We start from the raw sequence: 19,542 nt of genomic DNA on the forward strand, positions 1-19,542 counted from the left end.
AGTGAGAATTGGTAGCTCTAAATATGTACATTTTTTGTAGAGTTTACTCTACCCTTTTACTTACTTTTTAGAATACCACATTTTCATACCTAATATTTCAATCTGCTAATAGCCCTCTAAGCAGTATCCAAAACTAGTAGAAATAAAAAAGTAGAGATGTAGATGATGAAGAACATTTAGTAGTGTGCCAATCACATGTGACTTTGCTCAAAATATGGAACTGAAAATGTCAGCAATTTCCTTGGAGGCTTTCACAGGGCCAGGGATTAAAGAAGGCCATGGGGACTATTGGCACCATGATTAAAGAAAAGGACTGCCTAATAAAGGGACATGAAGATCAAGTCCATAGAGGTCTATCTCTACATGTTCATCAGATAGTATCCTATTTTTTCTTTAAGAATGAGTTGTTGAAGGTTATACCATGGCATAAATAGACTTGCAACACAGACCTACTGTAGTACTCAAGAAATCAGATTCAAAAGTATTTCATACTGTCCAAAGGATTATAATCAAGTAATTTGTTGAATATTAAATGCTCCATAGAAGATAGACAATATCATCCAAAGAATCCAAGCAATTTATTATTTCTGTGCTGTGAGGATACTAGAGCACAAGGCCAACAAATCCCCAACCATACCTTACAAGGTGACAGAGTGCTGTGACTGTACTAATGTGCTTCTTCCTGCTCCTTGGGTCACTGTCAGTCTCAGCCTCTATGCACAAGAAGCTGTTGGTGGGTGGCTGCATTGACCTCAGTACACCTCTGCTCTGGGTTATATTGCAATCTTGGGAAACTGTTTACCAAGTGGTTGGAATGGTCATCAAATGCCAGCTTTGGGACTCAATGTATGAAACTCTGACATTATTTATTCTCACATTTCAGTGACTAATTTATTTATTCATGAGACCAAATATTCATTGGCTTGTAGTTTTTATAAAGCATATATCTACAGCTATATGCATTTCATATACATATACTGAAAGTATAAAACATACAAGAACATTTTCTATGGTCTCTTTAATAACATAAATAACAAAGGAAACATCTATAAGTGTGGTTCTCATAATCTACCATTTATTTATGATTTTTCGATCCAAATATATAGTGCTATGTACAATAGTTTAGTTCTGCCCCTTACTAAAGCTTGCATAACTAAGATTATAAGTATATGTTTTTTTGTTTCAAGGTTTGATTATATATCCATGCTTAGTTATACTTAATTTTCATTGCATAATATACTTCATTGCATAGTTGTAGTTCTCAGAGCATATTCATGAAACATACTCATGAATATATTTTAATTGGCCAATTTTTTCTTTTGAGAAAACATAGATATTTTCAGGTTTGCTACTTTAAGGCATGTGCTATATTTCTAAATGTTCTTTTTAATATTCATAGTATCTAATTTTAATTTTTCCTCCTTTTAATTTTATGGGGTTTGGAGGCTACACCACCTGGATTTGTGCTTAGGAGTAACACCTGGTGGTGTTCATGGGAACATATGTGTTAACAAGAATTAAAGTCCTGGTCAATGGCAACCAATCAAGGTCAATATGCAAAGCAAGACTCCTGAATATTATTTTATGTATTTGTGTTGTATTTGTGAAAAAAGTACTTTTTAGAATATGTGTCATTTTATTTGTTAATAATAAAGTACTTTCTGGTTTGTGCTGTTAAGGTGTGATTTGGGGGGGGGGTTTGGGCCACACCCTGCAGTGCACAGGGGTTACTCCTGGCTGTCTGCTCAGAAATAGCTCCTGGCAGGCACGGGGGACCATATGGGTCACTGGGATTCGAACCAGCCACCTTTGGTCCTGGATTGGCTGCTTGCAAGGCAAACACCACTGTGCTATCTCTCTGGGCCCTAAGGTGTGATTTTTTAAATATAAAATCATGCTTTAAGTAAGTGTGAAGTTAATGGGTAGAAGTTTTTAATTTATTGGTGAAGTAAACTGCAAGTATTGTACCACTTTCAAACAAAAATTTAAAAAGAAATATATAGCATTAAGAATACTGAGAAAATTGCAAATAGATGAAAAAATTAATCAATATACATGGGACAATAATTCTATTCTCTGGACACAACTGAAACTCTATGAATAAGAATAATTTTCATTTCTGTAATTCTAGTATAGTTTACATAGTTATGAAATAGGTCAAAAGTTATCAAAGCCAGAATTAGCACGGAAGAAGGCAAAAGACAGGTTAATAGTTAACTTTTTGGTCCTGATCAAAGTCTGTTATTCTATATTAATGTTTATATTAATGTTTATTCTATATTAGTGATTTGTACTTTCTGACAAATATTTGAAAACTACACTACTGTGCATTCTATCATGATTAGTAGGATCAGACCTTATTCAGTTTTGTTAAGTTAGTGGATCAAATACAATATCACATTAAGACTATAATTTGCTATTTTTTTTTTTTTTTTTTTTTTGTGGTTTTTGGGTCACACCCGGCAGTGCTCAGGGGTTACTCCTGGCTCTATGCTCAGAAATTGCTCCTGGCAGGCACGGGGGACCATATGGGACGCCGGGATTTGAACCGATGACCTTCTGCATGAAAGGCAAACGCCTTACCTCCATGCTATCGCTCCGGCCCTGCTATTTTCTTTTATAGTAAAGCTAAGTATCTGTTCTTATGTTAGTTTATCACGTGAAAATCTCCTTTTTTAAGGTCATATCCAAATTTTGATTCATAATTTATCGATTCAGTTGACTTTTTCAATGCTTGAAAAGGTATGAGATAATCATTTAACTCCAGTTTCCATCATACTTGTTTCTACTTTTCAGTATGGGGCTTAACTGTACATTTGTTATTATTTATGTGATATTCTTTAATCTATTTATTTTTACATACATTGATTTTTAATTAGTTTTATGACTGTCATGAATAGAAAACCAATACCTATTTGCCATAGACTAAGAAAAGCACAATAAATGATGAGTGCAATAAAAATATACTCACTCTGTTAAATGTGAGTAGGTTGATCGACTCCATAATTTGTCCCTTGTGCCCTAATTTGTCTGTCTTCTTAATGGGTCACACCCGGCAGCGCTCAGGGGTTACTCCTGGCTCCACACTCAGAAATCGCTTCTGGCAGGCTCGGGGGACCATATGAAATGTCGGGATTTGAATCAATGACCTTCTGAATGAAAGTCAAATGCCTTACCTCCATGCTATCTCTCCGGCCCCATTTGTCTGTCTTCTTTCCTCACTCCTCTAACCCCCCGCTCCAAAAAAAAAATAGGAAATCATTAGACCAACATATAATAAATATGACCACCAGACAGACAAGTAATATAAAGAAAATATTGGCATTGGCATAACAATTTCAGTGTGTAGTTCCAGTTTCACTAAACTCATGTAGCAGTCTCACAGAAGAATGTTTATTGTAAGAAACACCATCCTCACTCACTCCCCTTTTATCAGACATGAAAAAAGCTGAGTTTGTCCAAAGAAGGTACTTGGGACAGGTATAAAAATAATATCCTCCCCAAATAGATACCCACAAATATTTGAATAAATTATTTCAGAGAGTAAGGTATTCTGTAGAAGTATTGCATTTGGACATTGAGAGGGATATATCATCCTAAATTATTTGGATGAACTCAACCTAATCCCTTAAAAGCAGAAAATTTTCTGTTGGCAAACCTTGAGTTGCAGAAAAGCCAAGAAAGATTTAAAACTTAAAGGAAATTGACGAGTATTTTATTGAAAATAAAGGCAAGCAAAGCACCAGAGAATGTAAGTGACACCTGGAAACTGAGTATATAATCTCAGGACTGACCATGAGCTATGAAATCTCAGTCCTCCAGCTGCTTGGATTCAATTCTTCAAGTAACCTTCTAAGACAGAATGATTCTGAAAGCAGATATTTTTTATGACTACAGGTAGCAGTCCTCACTGACTAACCCCTTGATTTCAGCCTTGTGAGAACTAGTGCAGAAAAATTTGTTGAACTTTCTGAATTTATGATATACAGAATTACAAATGAATACATTTATGTTATTTTTAAGTTGTTAAATTTGTCATAATTTGTTTTAGCAGCTGTTGAAGACTAATACAAAGGGTTGTTCAAAATAAAAGAGCTTAGGATCAAATCCAAACAGAACCCAGGCGTTTTAACTTTTATTCCAGGACTCTATAATATGTTATAAAATTATATTGATATTAAGGGCTAGTATATGATAAAATATATTAGAAAAACTACATCTATGCTATATTTATTAAGCTGCTTAATATGTGTGTTATTAATGTATGTCATTGTAACTATATATTATAGTACCCCATATTTTCATGGGAACCAGATAGGCTAAATAAAATTAAATTATCCTCACAAAGCCCTGGCATCTGAACCATTTTTTTTTTACTTCAAACACCTTTGCACTGTAATATTTTGTGCAGAAAAAGTATAGTGTCCTTAAAAGTAAAGGGCAGTACAGGTGAGTCACATTGCTATGGTGATAACTATTTCTGTAGAAGGTTAAAAAGGAAGGAAAAAAACAAGCCTAGGACAACAAAGTTCAATGCACTGATGACTTAACGCAATCAATTTATAGTTCACACCACTTTTGTACAGAAGACAGTGAAGAAAGATTCAGCCAATAGTCTACTGAACATTATATCCTACTGAGGAGGAAATTAAAAGTCTCCTGTCAAATACTGCCTGGGTGGGTTCTAATTTAACTAATACACAAAACTTTCTTTCTCTGGATAAAGTTTTGCAGGCAGTAAGCTGTTGGCAAGACTTGTATACAAAAAGCTCTATTTACATCTAGTGCTAGAGAAGTAAGACACACACACACACACACACACACACACACACACACACACACACACACACACACACACACACACACCCTGCTAATAAAAAGGTTTTAGGTGTCTTTGCTAGTTCTTTGATAAAGACAAAGGGTGACTTCTAGTCAAAACAGGATAATAGGAGATGCAACCATGAGTTACATTTACTTCTAATCATTTACTACTGGTGCAATATTAGACTAGAAAATTGGACAAAAATATTGTAAACATCCAGCTTTATTTCAGATAAAAACGTTTAACAATAATTTGACAATTATGAAGCTCTACCAAGCTCTCCCTCCTTTCATTTTGCATGCTTCATTATCTAGAGATTACAAACTCAGTTTCATAAACACATGTGTGCCTGTGGCTGGAATCTGAACTTATTTTTAGCGTTTTGTCTCCTTGCAAAAGTAGTCTTTTAAACTCTTATTACCAAGGTGTTTTACTTTTTTCAATAGTTTGCATCATGCATTATAAATTTATTGGAAAAGAGCAATGAGATCTATCTAGAACATTGGTTACAAACTTTAGTTCTGGTCCCTGCATTAATGTGGATTTCGTATAGCTAAGAAATTATAAATAAAATATGTTTCGGGGACAATTTCTTTTACAAAAAAAAAGCATTAATAAATAGCCAGCGAGTGTACAAGTAATTAAATATATTCCAAGTCAGATAATTCTTACATTAGCAATTTTTATCAACTCCTTAGCTGTCCAAAACGATGTCTTGATCAATGTGAATCTGAGGTTTGCATAATTGGTGCAGAGGGAAAATTAAACCTTCTCTGTTCCCACTGTGAAATCTTCTGCCACAGATCAACAGTGAAGTGAGATCACCCTCAGGCTCCTCCACATCAATATAAAACAATTACATCAATCAACTTGTTAACTGAGCACCTGCCGGGGTGTTAACTTGGGAGAATGATGGGAGAGTTATACATCTGAGTACTGCATAATTCAATTTCTCTGCTGGATCTAAGTTTCTTCTTTGTAAAATGGAAAAGGTTCTTGAATTATCTCAGTGGTTTTTAGTCATTTTTATACCTGTGGGCTGGTTAAAAAAGAGAGAGAAATATTTCAGACCACCAAGGCCAATATTTAAAAAAATATTTCACCATAACATATTAATATTTATGGATAAATATTTAGAATAATGCTGCTTCATGATCCAAGTATACAATGTGTTGAATGCTAATGATTTGTTTTCAATCTAGAAATTTTTGCCCATCAGCACCAGCCTATAAATCTAGAGTTAAAGTTCACTGAACTAGTTACTAGTTACTGAATTATATACTGTTGTTGGCAACTATCTTTTGCAATCCTATAATATGTCTATGCTTTAACCTACTTTACTAATTCAAAATTAGAATGTGTTTATTATGTAAAAATATTTGCAATTTACAGAAAGAAAAAACTCTAATTGCTAATATATACATATTCAAAATCTATTACTTCCCAAGTAATGTCTTTTTAAACTTTTATTTGTGCATAAATAATTTAATATAAGAATTATATTAATCATAAATATATAGACATATTTTAGCATCCAATTTTTGATGTAATAAATAATAAATAATTCTCCTTGTTACAAAGTATAGACTACATCTTTGAACTGTTGAAGAAAATTCCATTTTGGTTAGATACCACAGCATTAACTAATTCCCAATTTGATAATACTTAGGTTGTTTAAATTTTTTGACATTAGGAATAATACTGAGTGAATATCATGTAAAAATTCATTTATTGCCTTGATAAATTTCTGATGTTACTTGTGGACTATGAGCAAAAGCTTCCAATCATGTTTATGGAAAAGATTTTGAAATAAGAATATTTTTGACTAAAGAATTTATTAAGAATATTCATTTGGGGGTTGAAGGGAGGGAATATTGGGATCCAGAAAGTTAGATACACTGCTACAATAGGTGTGGTAGGGATTATAGGTAAACACCGTTAACAATATTGTACATCACAAACATCAATCCATAAAAAGAAGTTAAACACACACACACAAAGAATTTTCTTTCATTTTTCACCTTGAATTTTTATATGTACCGGCAATAAATGCCCATGAAATTTCATATAGTATCAAAAATACTTCAAATGTTTGGCTTGACAATATCACTTGCTTCTCTGACCATTTGTGAGAAGATACAAAAATCTGTTCAATAAGTAGTTTCACACCTTTTAAAACTCCTAAGTCTCTTAAAAGTTATATTTCAATTGAAGCAAGCAGAAAAATTTTTTTGAGAAATCTGCTAGACTACAAATTGACCAAATTAGCTAAAGCAGTTGGGATAAATTAAGAAAATTTTATTATCCTTTGTTTATTTTACCTATTTCTTTTATTTTTCTGCACTTATAAAATTGTCGCAATGATTATTATGCTATAATATTTTTATTTGTGGCCACTTCTGGCAGTACTCAGGGTTTACTCTTTGCTCTGCATTAAGAAAGCACTCTTGGCAGGCTCGGAGGACTATATGAGATGCCCGGGATCAAACCCTGGTTAGTCCCTTGGTCATTGCTAGGTAGGTCCTGGGTAGTTCCTGAATTGGCTGTGTGCAAAGAAAATGCACTATCTCTGTGCTATCACTCCAGATCCATAGTGCAATAATTCTGTTTAGAACTGGGTTGAGAAGTAGGAGTCGGGTAATCAGCCATGTTCTAGATAGGTTGGTTATGGATGTCTTCACGGAGAATGTCACTGAAGCAGAGAACTGAACAAAAGAAGTCTCTCTGGTTTAAGGTGAGTCTCCAGGAGAACATACATGGGAAGAATTCAACATCAAGCAGAAATGGCTGAACTCTAGATGTTCTTTTGTTCTCTATTCACTATGATTTGCTGGAATACACAGGACACATGTATGAATAGACACATTATTCTCAAGTCTTCCTCAAAAGGCCAGACTGGTGACTCCAATGTAGTATGCATGTAAATTTTTTATTAAAAATGCATAGGTTTGGGGCTGGAGCGATAGCCAGTGGTAGGGCGTTTGCCTTGCAAGCTGCTGACCCAGAATGGACCTGGTTTGATCCACAGCAGCATCCCATGTGGTCCCCCAAGCCAGGAGCGATTTCTGAGTGCATAGTCAGGAGTAACTGAGTGTCACCAGGTGTGGACCAAAAACAAAACCAAAAACAAACAACCAATAAAACACACAGGTGTTGGGCTCCGGACATCATATTTTATACTTGTTCCCATTTAAGCTAACAAAGAATAAATAGCTATGGTTTAGAAATTTTCTAATTTAAGTTTCTAATTGAATGTTTAAATTAATGTGATGGAATTTAGCCACATTATGTCAAAGAGTAGGCAAAGGAATCATGATTCTAGAAAAAAATCAATATATAACATTAACTGGGAATTTAGCTTAAAAAAGGACATATTTAACATGTGTGAAAGTGAAAGACCCTGAGTTTGATCCCTAGAATTTTAAAGTCCCCCAAGCACTATTTGGTGTGTCCAGGTAACCTCTGAATATTAGCAGGATGGCCTCATGGTCTCTGGGATACATCTCGGCTAAGAATCACTGGGAATGATTCTGAACCTCCCTGAGCAACACTGAAAGTGACATCTACAATAAAAAGAACTTCCAAAAGAGAACAATACAAACAGCCCACCATTTCCTTTCTTCGTATGCATATAAAAACCAGTTTGAGAATTTAAATTTTTGTTTAGCTTTAATTCGTATGCATATAAAAACCAGTTTGAGAATTTAAATTTTTGTTTAGCTTTAATTCTTTAGCTCTTAGCTGTTGGACTTATTGGCCTAGTATGTCAGAGTTGACTTTGAATACATAGTGCAGTTGTTCTGGAAGTTATTTATTGTCATAAGATGAAGCCTAATTTGCAAGCCCCATTAAATAGAATGGTTGTTTCAATAGAGATTAAATTCAAGTAGAACAAAACAATTCTTTTACTTTCCAGTGTAGAATGTACAGTTATAGGCTATCTACTTGGGCAATAAATGAGGCCTCGTTATTTCAGGACTGATTTGCTTTCTACCAATAATTTGAATCTTGGTTTATCTCAAGCATTTTGGCTACTTCTCAACAACAATAACAACAACAACATAAACAAGTGGGTGTGGTTAGACTACCTGATATTTATGTTGAATTTACTGTGTGGGTTTAGGTAAGGGATTCTACATCTACACCTTACTTTTCTTGTTTATAAATAATGTTGACATAGTTTGTCCCAAACTGATTGCTTAAAAGATTAACATTTGAGTCATGTAAGGCACTTCAACTTAGGCACTTGATTCCAATAAGTCTTCTGCAAAACTGTAAGCACTACAAATTTTCAGTTGAAAATAGACACTAAATCCTCATAGTTAGTTCACATTATTTTTGTGATAAAGTTGTTATTTTATTCATTTTTGTTTTATATACTAGACTAGGAGTGTTTAACAATAATAAAGGAACTTGAGAAAAATGACAGACACTAAACCTTCCCCCTTAGCTTACAGGGAATAGTCCTCAAAAAGTGGCAAAGTTAGTGAAGAGGATGACAATGGTCCCAACAGATAGTGATTTTTGTCTTCTAGGAGTTTTTTTTTTATATTGCAAAGTTGATGCTGCATACATTTTAAATTCTAATTAAATGAACATGCTACTTAGGATAACTGTAACTTGCACTAAAACATGAGCCAACGAGTTCCTTTCATTTCTCTAGAGAACAAAATTAAGCATGCATTTATATTTCATAATTCTATTAGGGTTCAATTGATATTGTATCTGGCAGGCTCACTAATTATATTTAGTCTAATTAGTTTTAGATTTGCTCTTATAGGAATATGAGTTTAATGTGTTAATTATCTATAGAAATTATTATTATTTTCTTTGAGGGGCCTCCCGTGCAGTGCTCAAGAATCCTGGGGACACTCCTTGTGATATTGGGCGAACCAGGTCAGTGGTTCAGTGCTAGGGACTGAGAGAGTGGAGCTACTCAGACCCTATGGTGCCTTTAACTTTTAGGTATAACTCGATTTATGCTAACCTCACACTTTGCCGCATGTTTTGTTCAATTAGATATTTTAAACACTTAATTTTTCTAAAACATCATTAATTATTTTTAGTTAAATTGTAATAGGAAAGATGCTAATTCCAAACAACCATTATTTTGTGGAATAAACAAAGATTCTATTGATAGTTGGAACAAAGAACTCCCTACTCTAAAAAGAGGAGAAAGTAGGGTGGTGTTGTACATGCTTGTTAGGCCAAGAAAAAAATATCGAATGTGTGTTCCCAAACAGTCCAAGAACATACTGAATTATGACTATGAACAAGCATGGCACCATGGAAACCTGCAACCTCTTGAACCTCTACTACTCTAATGATTCCATCATTACACACCAAAACATGCCTATTTAAAGCTCAGTAAGTATTCTTAGGTAAATAGAACATCTCTATTTAAAATAGTACCAATAATTAAGCCATACACATTCTGTATTTCTCTAATTCTGTAATTCTCTAATTTCTTTAAACATTAAATAAAAGAAAAGTATGTCACATGCAGAAATGTTCTCTTTAAAAAAAAGTGTGACAAAGAAAAAAAATGCTGATCTGAAAGAACAGATGTGTATCTGCTGTGAACAGCTGCTCTGTCTATGAGTGTCCCTGCCCTTTTAGATGGCTGCTTCTTTAGGACACCATCATCTTGGTCTGATTTGGGACTATCAATCATTAACTCTGGGTCAGAATTTCCAGCAAAGACAGAGGAAACATTTTGATTAATGCCTATATGATGACCTGGATGATACTAAGAACTGAAAGTTGTGATGAAAATAAAGAAAGGAATAATTGTTTTATAACAACCTTGGCCATTGTCCGCATCGCACTTATTATGAATTATAAATTTGTTCTATACAATTATAGTTCAATCTCAATATACTATACAATCAAGCATCTATATCTTAGAAATCACAATGTGAAAATTCTGATTTGAGCCCCTGACACAGTAATTTTGAGTTGATATACTGTCCTTCATTTCTAGAGTATTCAAACAAAACTTACTTTATTTGGCTCAAATAGATATTACATTCATAGAACATAAGGAAGTTGATTTTGGTGAAATTTCAACTGGTTTCCCAAATACCTAATAACCCTTATCTAAATAGTGCTATAATTACAGGGAAACTTTTTGTTTTGGTTTGGTTTTGAGCCAAACCCATTGATGCTCATGGGTTACTCCTGGCTATCCAGTCAGAAATCGCTCCTGACTTGGGGGACCATATGAGACACCCGGAATTGGAACATAGTCTGTCCTAGGTCAGCGCATGCAAGGCAAATGCCCTACCAACTGGCCCCTACAAACGAACTTTTAAGAAGTTCTCTTAGGAACTCTGATAAAAATATTTACCAGCCTAAAAGGACCATAGAAAATGTTTAATTCTTCAGTTTTAATGTTAATAATTTTATTTTATAGTTGTCTAAACACTATTTGATATAAATATATGACTACTAATAAATCTTTATCTACAAATTTATGAATTAGCATCTATAGATTCTGATGCCTCAAATATTTCTTTATTAAAAAAGTATCCTTATGGTATAGTAGATTCCTCCCATTTATACACACAATGTGTCTAGTTTGGGGAGCTTTTTATTTTGTTTTGGGCCATAAACAGCAGTGCTCAGGAGTTATTGCTGCTCTTTACTCAGGAAACACTCCTTGTAAGCTATAGGGAACATTTGACAAAAGAATAGGCATAACCTGGAGGGGCATGTGCAAGGCAAGTGCCCTAACCACTCTATTATTGCTATGGCACCCACACCTTAGTTCTTAAAATCAACAACTGCTCTGGAACTCCATAAGAAAACAGGTGAGCCCAGTATAGGGTTACTTCTTCTTTGGCAGGTCCTCATCTTCATCAGCTTGCAAGTAAAATGGAGACTTCTGTATTGAAACCAAAGGGAGAAAAACATCAGCCCTCAAGACATTTTGTTGCTGTTCTCCAAATTTCTAGCCAAAAATAATACTCTGTAATTGTAGGCCATTTTAGAGCTTAAAATGAAAAAAAAATTCAAAACAATGGCATAATCACGTTTGGACACACAGTTGAGAATGGGAATCCAAATATAAAATTGCATTTCTTTTTAAAATTTTTTCTGAACCAATATTGTATTTTAACTTTATGTAAGTTTTAGTTTGTGCATTCTTGTAAATGAATGTTTGTAAACAATCATTAATTTCACTTCTCAAAGTCCAATTCTATTGTTCACAAACTATTGGTCCTTTTAGCTAAAGGTCCACCCTTCTTCCTGTTCCTTTATTTTATCCAATAATTTGAGATTATAAAATAAGTTTATTTGTGTTTGGGGGCACAGTTTGAGATGATCAGGAGTTACTCCTCATCTTCACTAAGGAATCACTTTTGGTGATGCTTGAGGGACCATATAGGATTTCAGGGATTGAACCTAGATCAACTGCATGCAAGGTCATTGCTCTACCTGCTTTACTATTATCTCTCTATCCCTGTTTTTTGTTTTATTTAGATCATTTTTTTAGTTTGGAGCATATAGAACATATCTTCCTATGGTTTGCTAGACTACACAAAGAATAATACCTCTCAGTCCACTCATGTTTTTGTGAAAGATACAAACGAACATTTTACCTTTATCTTTAGTAACCAACTCATATTTTATTATGCCCATTCTTTTGTTAATCACCCTTGATTGGGGCTTAATATTGTTGCTAATTTGTGACTATTGTGCTGCAATGATGACAGGATAACTGAATGCTATAGGTTTTCCATTTTAAATGATTAAAACTGGAGTTTATTTTTCTTAGGTCTATATCAGATGGGGTTTTGGTGAATAGTAGTCCCATTTGATTATCTTTGCTTCCACATGCTTGACTCTTGGTGTTTCATCTTTAAAGATGCCTTAAAATTCAATGTAATGCAGTGTTCTGCTTATGTTTCCCTCTCTATCTACCTTATAGTTTTGGGTCTGATATAAAAGAGTTTAATCCATTTTGATTTGACAGTCATGCATGGTGTTAAAGAGAGGTCTGACTTCACTTTTTTTTGCATGTAGCTGATCAGTTTTTCCAGTACCACTTGTTGAAAGGGTTTGTTTGTTTTTTGGTTTTTTTTTTTTTGCTCCACTTTGTATTTCTTGCAAATTTTTATTTATTGGAAATTTGTGGGTCCAGCTCTGAATAGTCAAAACTATTCCACTGATCTGATGATCTGTCTTTATTCCAAAGCCATGCTATTTTAATGACTACTGGTTTATAGTACAGTATAATGTTGGGGAAAGTGATTTCTCCCACCTTTTTTTTTTTTTTGCCAAGCATGTCTTTGTCTTTCATAGATGTTTATTGTCCCAAATAAATTTCGAAAGCATTTGGCCCACTTATTTAGAAATATCATGAATATTTTTATAGGGACTGCATTAAATATTGCAATAATTTGGGAAATATTGCCATTTAATTATATTAATTATCACAATCCATGAATAGACTATATGTTTCCAATTCCTCATGTCCTGTTGTATTTCTTGAAGCAGTATTTTGTAGTTTTCATCATACAGGTATTTCACTTATTTAGTTAAATTCAATTCAAATTACTTGATTTTATGAGGCTCAATAGTGAATGGGATTTTTTTAAATATCTTTTTTTCTAGAAAAGTCATGGATTTTTGCAGATTAATTTTGTAGCCTACCACTTCACTATACAAGTCTATTGTTTCAAAAAGCATTTTGTAGACTTTTTAGAATTTTCTAAATACAGTATCATCATCTACAAACAGAGCTTGACTTCTTCCTTTCCTATTTGGATGTCCTTGATATGTTTTTCTTACTTAATTGCTATGTCAAGTACTGTCAATACTATATTTAATATAAATGGTGAGAGAGAGTAATTTTGTCTTGTGCCAGATATCAGAGGAAAGGATTTTGAGTTTTCCCAATTTAGTATAATGCTTGCAAGAAATTTGTAGTAAATAGCTTTCACAATATTGAGGAAAGTTCATTCTATTCCCATTATTTTTATCATAAACAGGTGTTGGACCTTGTCAAATAATAGCAAAGTTTTTTAAATAAGTCACTTTGTTATAGATAGAATTGTGTTTCCCTGCATCTTTGCATTCAACCTTCTTCTTCAAGCAAAATAAAATGTTTCTTATATAGTTCTTTTCTCACTTTGTTGACTTACTTCTTGAGTCTGGAATTATCAACTTTCAATTCCACAAAGAGCAAGAAGCCCTCTCAGCTGCTCTCAACTTGCTTCTTTCTGGAGCAAGAATATAAAGAGATCTCTCAGGGCACAAAGAAGACTTCATGCCAGGCAGAGAGCAAGACCAGGGGGCATAGAAACTGAGAAGGATATTGTTGATGTTGAAAGAATACCAAGGTCAAAGAAAGAATCAGCATACGAAAGGTCTCTTGGAGAGATACACCCAGAGATGCTCCAGGAAGAGACTATTAATGATTCTGTGCTTAGGAGTTATGCTTAAGAGATGGTGCCCAGGATTAAATCAGGGTGGGTTGAAATGACCACAAGCATAATGAGTGCCTTATCTCAAGATAGAGAATTAAAAAGCTGAAAGGAATGCTAAAATAAAACAAAGAGAATGAAATTCTGTTTGGTGTAAGAAGACAGAAACAGTGTAGTCTCTGAGGTTTTGCAAAATCAGTATGTGAAGGGAATTTAACAATTGTGGTTGCAAAATCAAATTGTAAGACCTTCTAAAATACTTTCAATCTTTTAAAAATGAATTAAAGAACAAATAAACTTGCACAATTTCTTAGAAGTAAAATAAAATGGAACAGCATCTCAAGTAACAGTTTCAAACCAAGTTTGAGTAAAGATGGCAGGCAATGCAGCGTCAGTCCTAATATCGGTCATAATTTTTGTTCTACCACTAATAATCTAAGAAATTAAAAAAGAAATAAATAGTATTCAAACATTTGAACTGCTTACATTTTGACAGTTCATCAGAAATACAAATTAAATTAAAACTTGGACTTTAAGTTATTTTTAAATATGTCTAAAAATTACTTTTTCTTAATTACCCAAGACTATTAGTTAAAACTAAGAATTAAATGTGCTAAGAATCAAATTATAATTATATAAAAAATATTTTTCTTTTTGGTTTTTGAACCCAGCAGGGTTCAGGGGCTGAGCTGGCTCAGCCTGGCAATGAGCTCAGAAATCAGAAATCACTCTGGGCAGGCACGGGGGGACCATGTGGGATGGCTGGGATTTGACCCACTGACTGTCTTGGATCAGTTGAGTGCAGGCATATGCCCTACCACTGTGCTATCTCTCTAGCTCCAAAACAAATATTTCAAATTAATTCTTATGATGCTTGTGTATCACAATACTTTAAACAAATAATATTTAATTTTTAAAAAAATTAAAAGTAAAAATTTACAACTCAAGAATTATCTTAAAAATTATAAAATAATATTATTTGCAGTGTCAGACATTTGTAACAACAATCTAAAGCATCACTGACACCCATAGACAAAACAGTTTTTTGAGATACATTTAGAGTATAAAAGCATCTAAAAATATTAAATAATAATGCAGGTAATGGAAATACATTGCCTTCAATATGTAATTGCTGTGAGCATCATGCTAATTTTCATGTATATCTACAACTCTAAATTTCAAAAATTAAGAGTACCAAGAAATTATACTAGTTTATGCAAAAATCTGTATATTCTCTTAACCTGAGAGAATAATTTGCAGGTAGCTGTTAAGTTTTCTTAGCATTTACTTAAGCTCTTCTATCTCTCTTATCTTCTTATATTCTATGTCAGTACACATAGATTTACAGTATTTGAAAGCAATTTCTTTTTGTCTTGAGTTTATAGCAGAGAAGAGACTAATCCCTAAACCTGAGCAGGGTCATCCACAAGAGCCAATGATTAGATTATGGCAAGGATATTTAACTAAGGCAAAAAAAAAAAACATTGGGGATTGATAGATTATGCAGCAGTGAAATATGTAGTAATAACAATAGTCAAAAATACAGGAGGAATAAAAGCATTTGCAATTCTATTAAGCATAAAGAAATATCATTCAGTTATAGACTAAATTAAGTATATATGTGAGTTCAAGAACACTTAAAATTTAAAAGGAAAACTCAGAAAGACAACAGTGAAGATAAAATTGAATTAAATAAAAAAATAACAGTTTTTCCTAAAGATGCAGGGAAATGGTAAATAAAAATACAGAACAAATAAAAAATAATTGGTGAAATAGCTTTAAACCAAAAGATTAATAACCACATTAAAAGTAAGTGACATAATCAATTGAATCAAACAAGATAACCAACTACAATTTGCTTAGAAAAAAAACACTTTAAATAAAATGACATGAAACAGACACATTTATGTTCCCTGGTTCATGCACATGGCACCCAAGAATATGTGGCCCACATATTTTTTCTTGTGATATGATTTTCCTACTTTCATCCTGGGTCAAGTACTGAGACTCTCTCCACATTTGAAAAAGACTGCATTCTCCCTTGAGTGTATCTCTCTCTCTTTCTCTCTTTTTCTTTCTCTCTCTTTCTCTCTCTCTCTCCCTCATCTTCTTCTTTCCCTTTTTTCAGAATTTCCAAATAAAATCTGTTTTTACTTAAAACAAAGAAATATAAACCAGTTAAAATTCCAAAGATGACAAAAGACATTTCGAGTAAACTACTGATGTAAAATAAGTAGGATACACTGAGCACTGGCAAAAGCAAACTCTCAAGCACTAAATCAAGATTAATCCCTGAGTATCACCCCCAAATGAAGATAAACAGGATCAGAGAGGTAGCACAGTGGGGAGGGCATTTGCCTTGCACACGGCCAACACAGGCTCAATCCTTGACATCCCATTTTGTCCCTGTAACCTCACCAAAAATAATTTCTGAGTAAAACCAATAGTAACCCCTGAGAATCAGTGGCCCCCAAACTAAACAAAACAAAAATAAGATAAAATAAACAAACAAAGAAAAGAGGAAAAAGCAGGTGCTGAGATTTCAAAGATATAAAGAAAATAGGAAAAAGCAAATGCTGAGATTTGTCTTGAATCTTGGGGTTGATTGTAAGTAGATGGCAATGCCTGCTTAGTGATGGACTTAGTTACATCCCTTATCATTCCTGAACTTTCTCTTCTTCCAGTTATTTAAAAAAAGAAAAAGAAATGTATGTTAGAAATGTGTGGTAAAAATTTAAATGAATGGATATAACTTATATTACTTTATTCTTCATTACATTAGTGCCTAATAAAAATTTGAAGCTGTTCTGACAATTTCTAGATTTACTGTAGAAACTCTATATTACTCTCTGGAAAAGTTTGTCATACAGTTATGATATCTGGAAGTTTCTGAATCAGTCTAGGTCATAGTCTCCCAGTAAACAGAGGAGGACGTTGGTATTTTGATAACTGAAAAACAAAATTCAGTCTAATACATTTTGCTTAGGCAATTAGTGTTGCTGTGAAGTACTTGAAAAAAAAATCATTCAGCCTTATCTTTAAATGGAGCTAGATTGGCTGCCCTCTCCCAGCTGACTGGAGAGACTGACTGTTAACTTTACAGAGAGATGATTGGTATGTAAGGGAAGAAAGGCAGAAAAAACACCTGGAAACTGCAGGTTGTACACACAGTCAGTGGGCTACCAAGGAGGGAACATCCATTCTTCTATATCTGTTGTGACAATACATAAAGATAATGTAACACAGATGCTGGGGATAAATAATTCAGAGGAAAACAATAAACATAAAACCTGGGCACCATGAGGAGCAGCCAAGATATTTGTGGCAGCAGCTCCTAAACACACTTTTCCTGACAAAGTCTGCATTTGAACTTCATAACCAGAACCAGATGTGAAGCCTTAAAAGGAAACTATACTATACTTAGAAAATCCTAAAGACTCTACCAAAAGTTTCTAGATGCAATATTTATATAGCGAAGTGGCAGGCTACAAAATTAACACACAAAAATCAATGGCCTTCTTATACACAAATAATGATAGAGAAGAAATGGACATTAAAAAGTCCCATTTGGGGCCGAGAAACAGCATGGAGGTAAGGCGTTTGCCTTTCATGCAGGAGGTCATGGGTTCGAATCCCGGCATCCCATATGGTCCTCCGAGCCTGCCAGGAGCAATTTCTGAGCCTGGAGCCAGGAATAACTTCTGAGCACTGCCGGGTGTGACCCAAAAACCACACACACACACAAAAAGTCCCATTCACAATAGCACCCCAGAAATTCAAGTACCTTGGAGTCAACTTAACTATAGAAATGAAGGACCTATACAAAGAAAGCTATAAAACATCGCTTCAGGGGCCAGGGAGGTGGCGCTAGAAGTAAGGTATCTGCCTTGCAAGCACTAGCATAGGTTGGACAGCAGTTCGATTCCCTGGCATCCCATATGGTCCCCCCAAGCCATGGGCGATTTCTGAGTGCATAGCCAGGAGTAATCCCTGAGTGTCAAATGGATGTGGCCAAAAAAACAAAAAAAAAAACAAAAAAAAAACATCACTTCAAAAAATAAAAATAAATGGAGAAATATACCCTGTTCATGGGTTGGGAGGATGAACATCATTAAAATGCCAATACTCACCAAAGCAATGGACATATTTAATGCAACTTTTCTAAGGATGCACATGACATTCTACAAAGAAGTGAATCAAACACCCCTAAAATTCATTTGGAACAAAAAACACTCAAGAATAGCTAGAGAAAACTTGAGGAAAAAGAAGATGGGAGGCATCACTTTCTCTAATTTTAAATTGTATTACAAAGCAATAATTATTAAAATAGCATGTGCTAGAATAAAGACAGGTCCTCATATAAATGGAATAGACTTGAGTATTCAGAGAATGACCCTCAGACATACAATCAATTAACATTTGACAAAAGGGCAAGAAATGCTAAATGGAGCATGGAAAGCCTTTTCAACAAGTGGTGCTAGGTCAACTAGTCAGACACCTGCATAAAAGCAAATGCAGACCTCTATCTAGCACCATGCAAAAGATAAAATCAAAATGAATTAAAGACCATTATATAAGACCTAAAACTATAATTATATAGAAGAAAATGTAGACAAAACACTCCAGGACATTGAAACTAATGGCATCTTCAAGGAGGAAACACCACTGTCCAAGTAAGTGGAGGTATAGATAAATAAATGGGATTACATCAAAATGATAAGCTTCTTCACTTCAAAGGAAACAGTGACTAGGGTAAAAATAGACACCAGGGAATGATTCACCGAATAACCATCAGAGCAGGGGCTAATATCTAAGATATACAAGGTACTGACAAAACTTAACAAGAATAAAAAACATTTAACCCCATCAAATAATGAAGAGAAATGAATAGACATTTCCTCAAAGAAATAGAGATGGCCAAAAGGCACATGAATAATGCTCCACATCTGGGGGGGTGGAGATCAGAACAATAGCACAGCAGTAGGGTGTTTCCCTTGCATGCAGCTGCTCAGGATGGACTTGGGTTCAATCCCTGGCTTCCATATGGTCCCCAAGCCAGGAGTGATTTCTGAACACATAGCCAGGAGTCATCTCTGAGCATCATTGGATGTGGCCCAAATCGCCCCCCCCCAAATATGCTCCACACCATTAATCATCAGAGAGATGGAAATCAAAACAACAATGAGATAGCTCAAGCCACAAAGACTGGCACACATCACAAAGAACAAGAATAACCACTGCTGGCATGGGTTTGGGGAGAAAGGAACTCTTATTCAGTGCTGGTGGGAA

The sequence above is a fragment of the Suncus etruscus genome, chromosome 7 (genome assembly GCF_024139225.1).
Source record: "Suncus etruscus isolate mSunEtr1 chromosome 7, mSunEtr1.pri.cur, whole genome shotgun sequence".
Lineage (NCBI taxonomy): Eukaryota > Metazoa > Chordata > Mammalia > Eulipotyphla > Soricidae > Suncus > Suncus etruscus.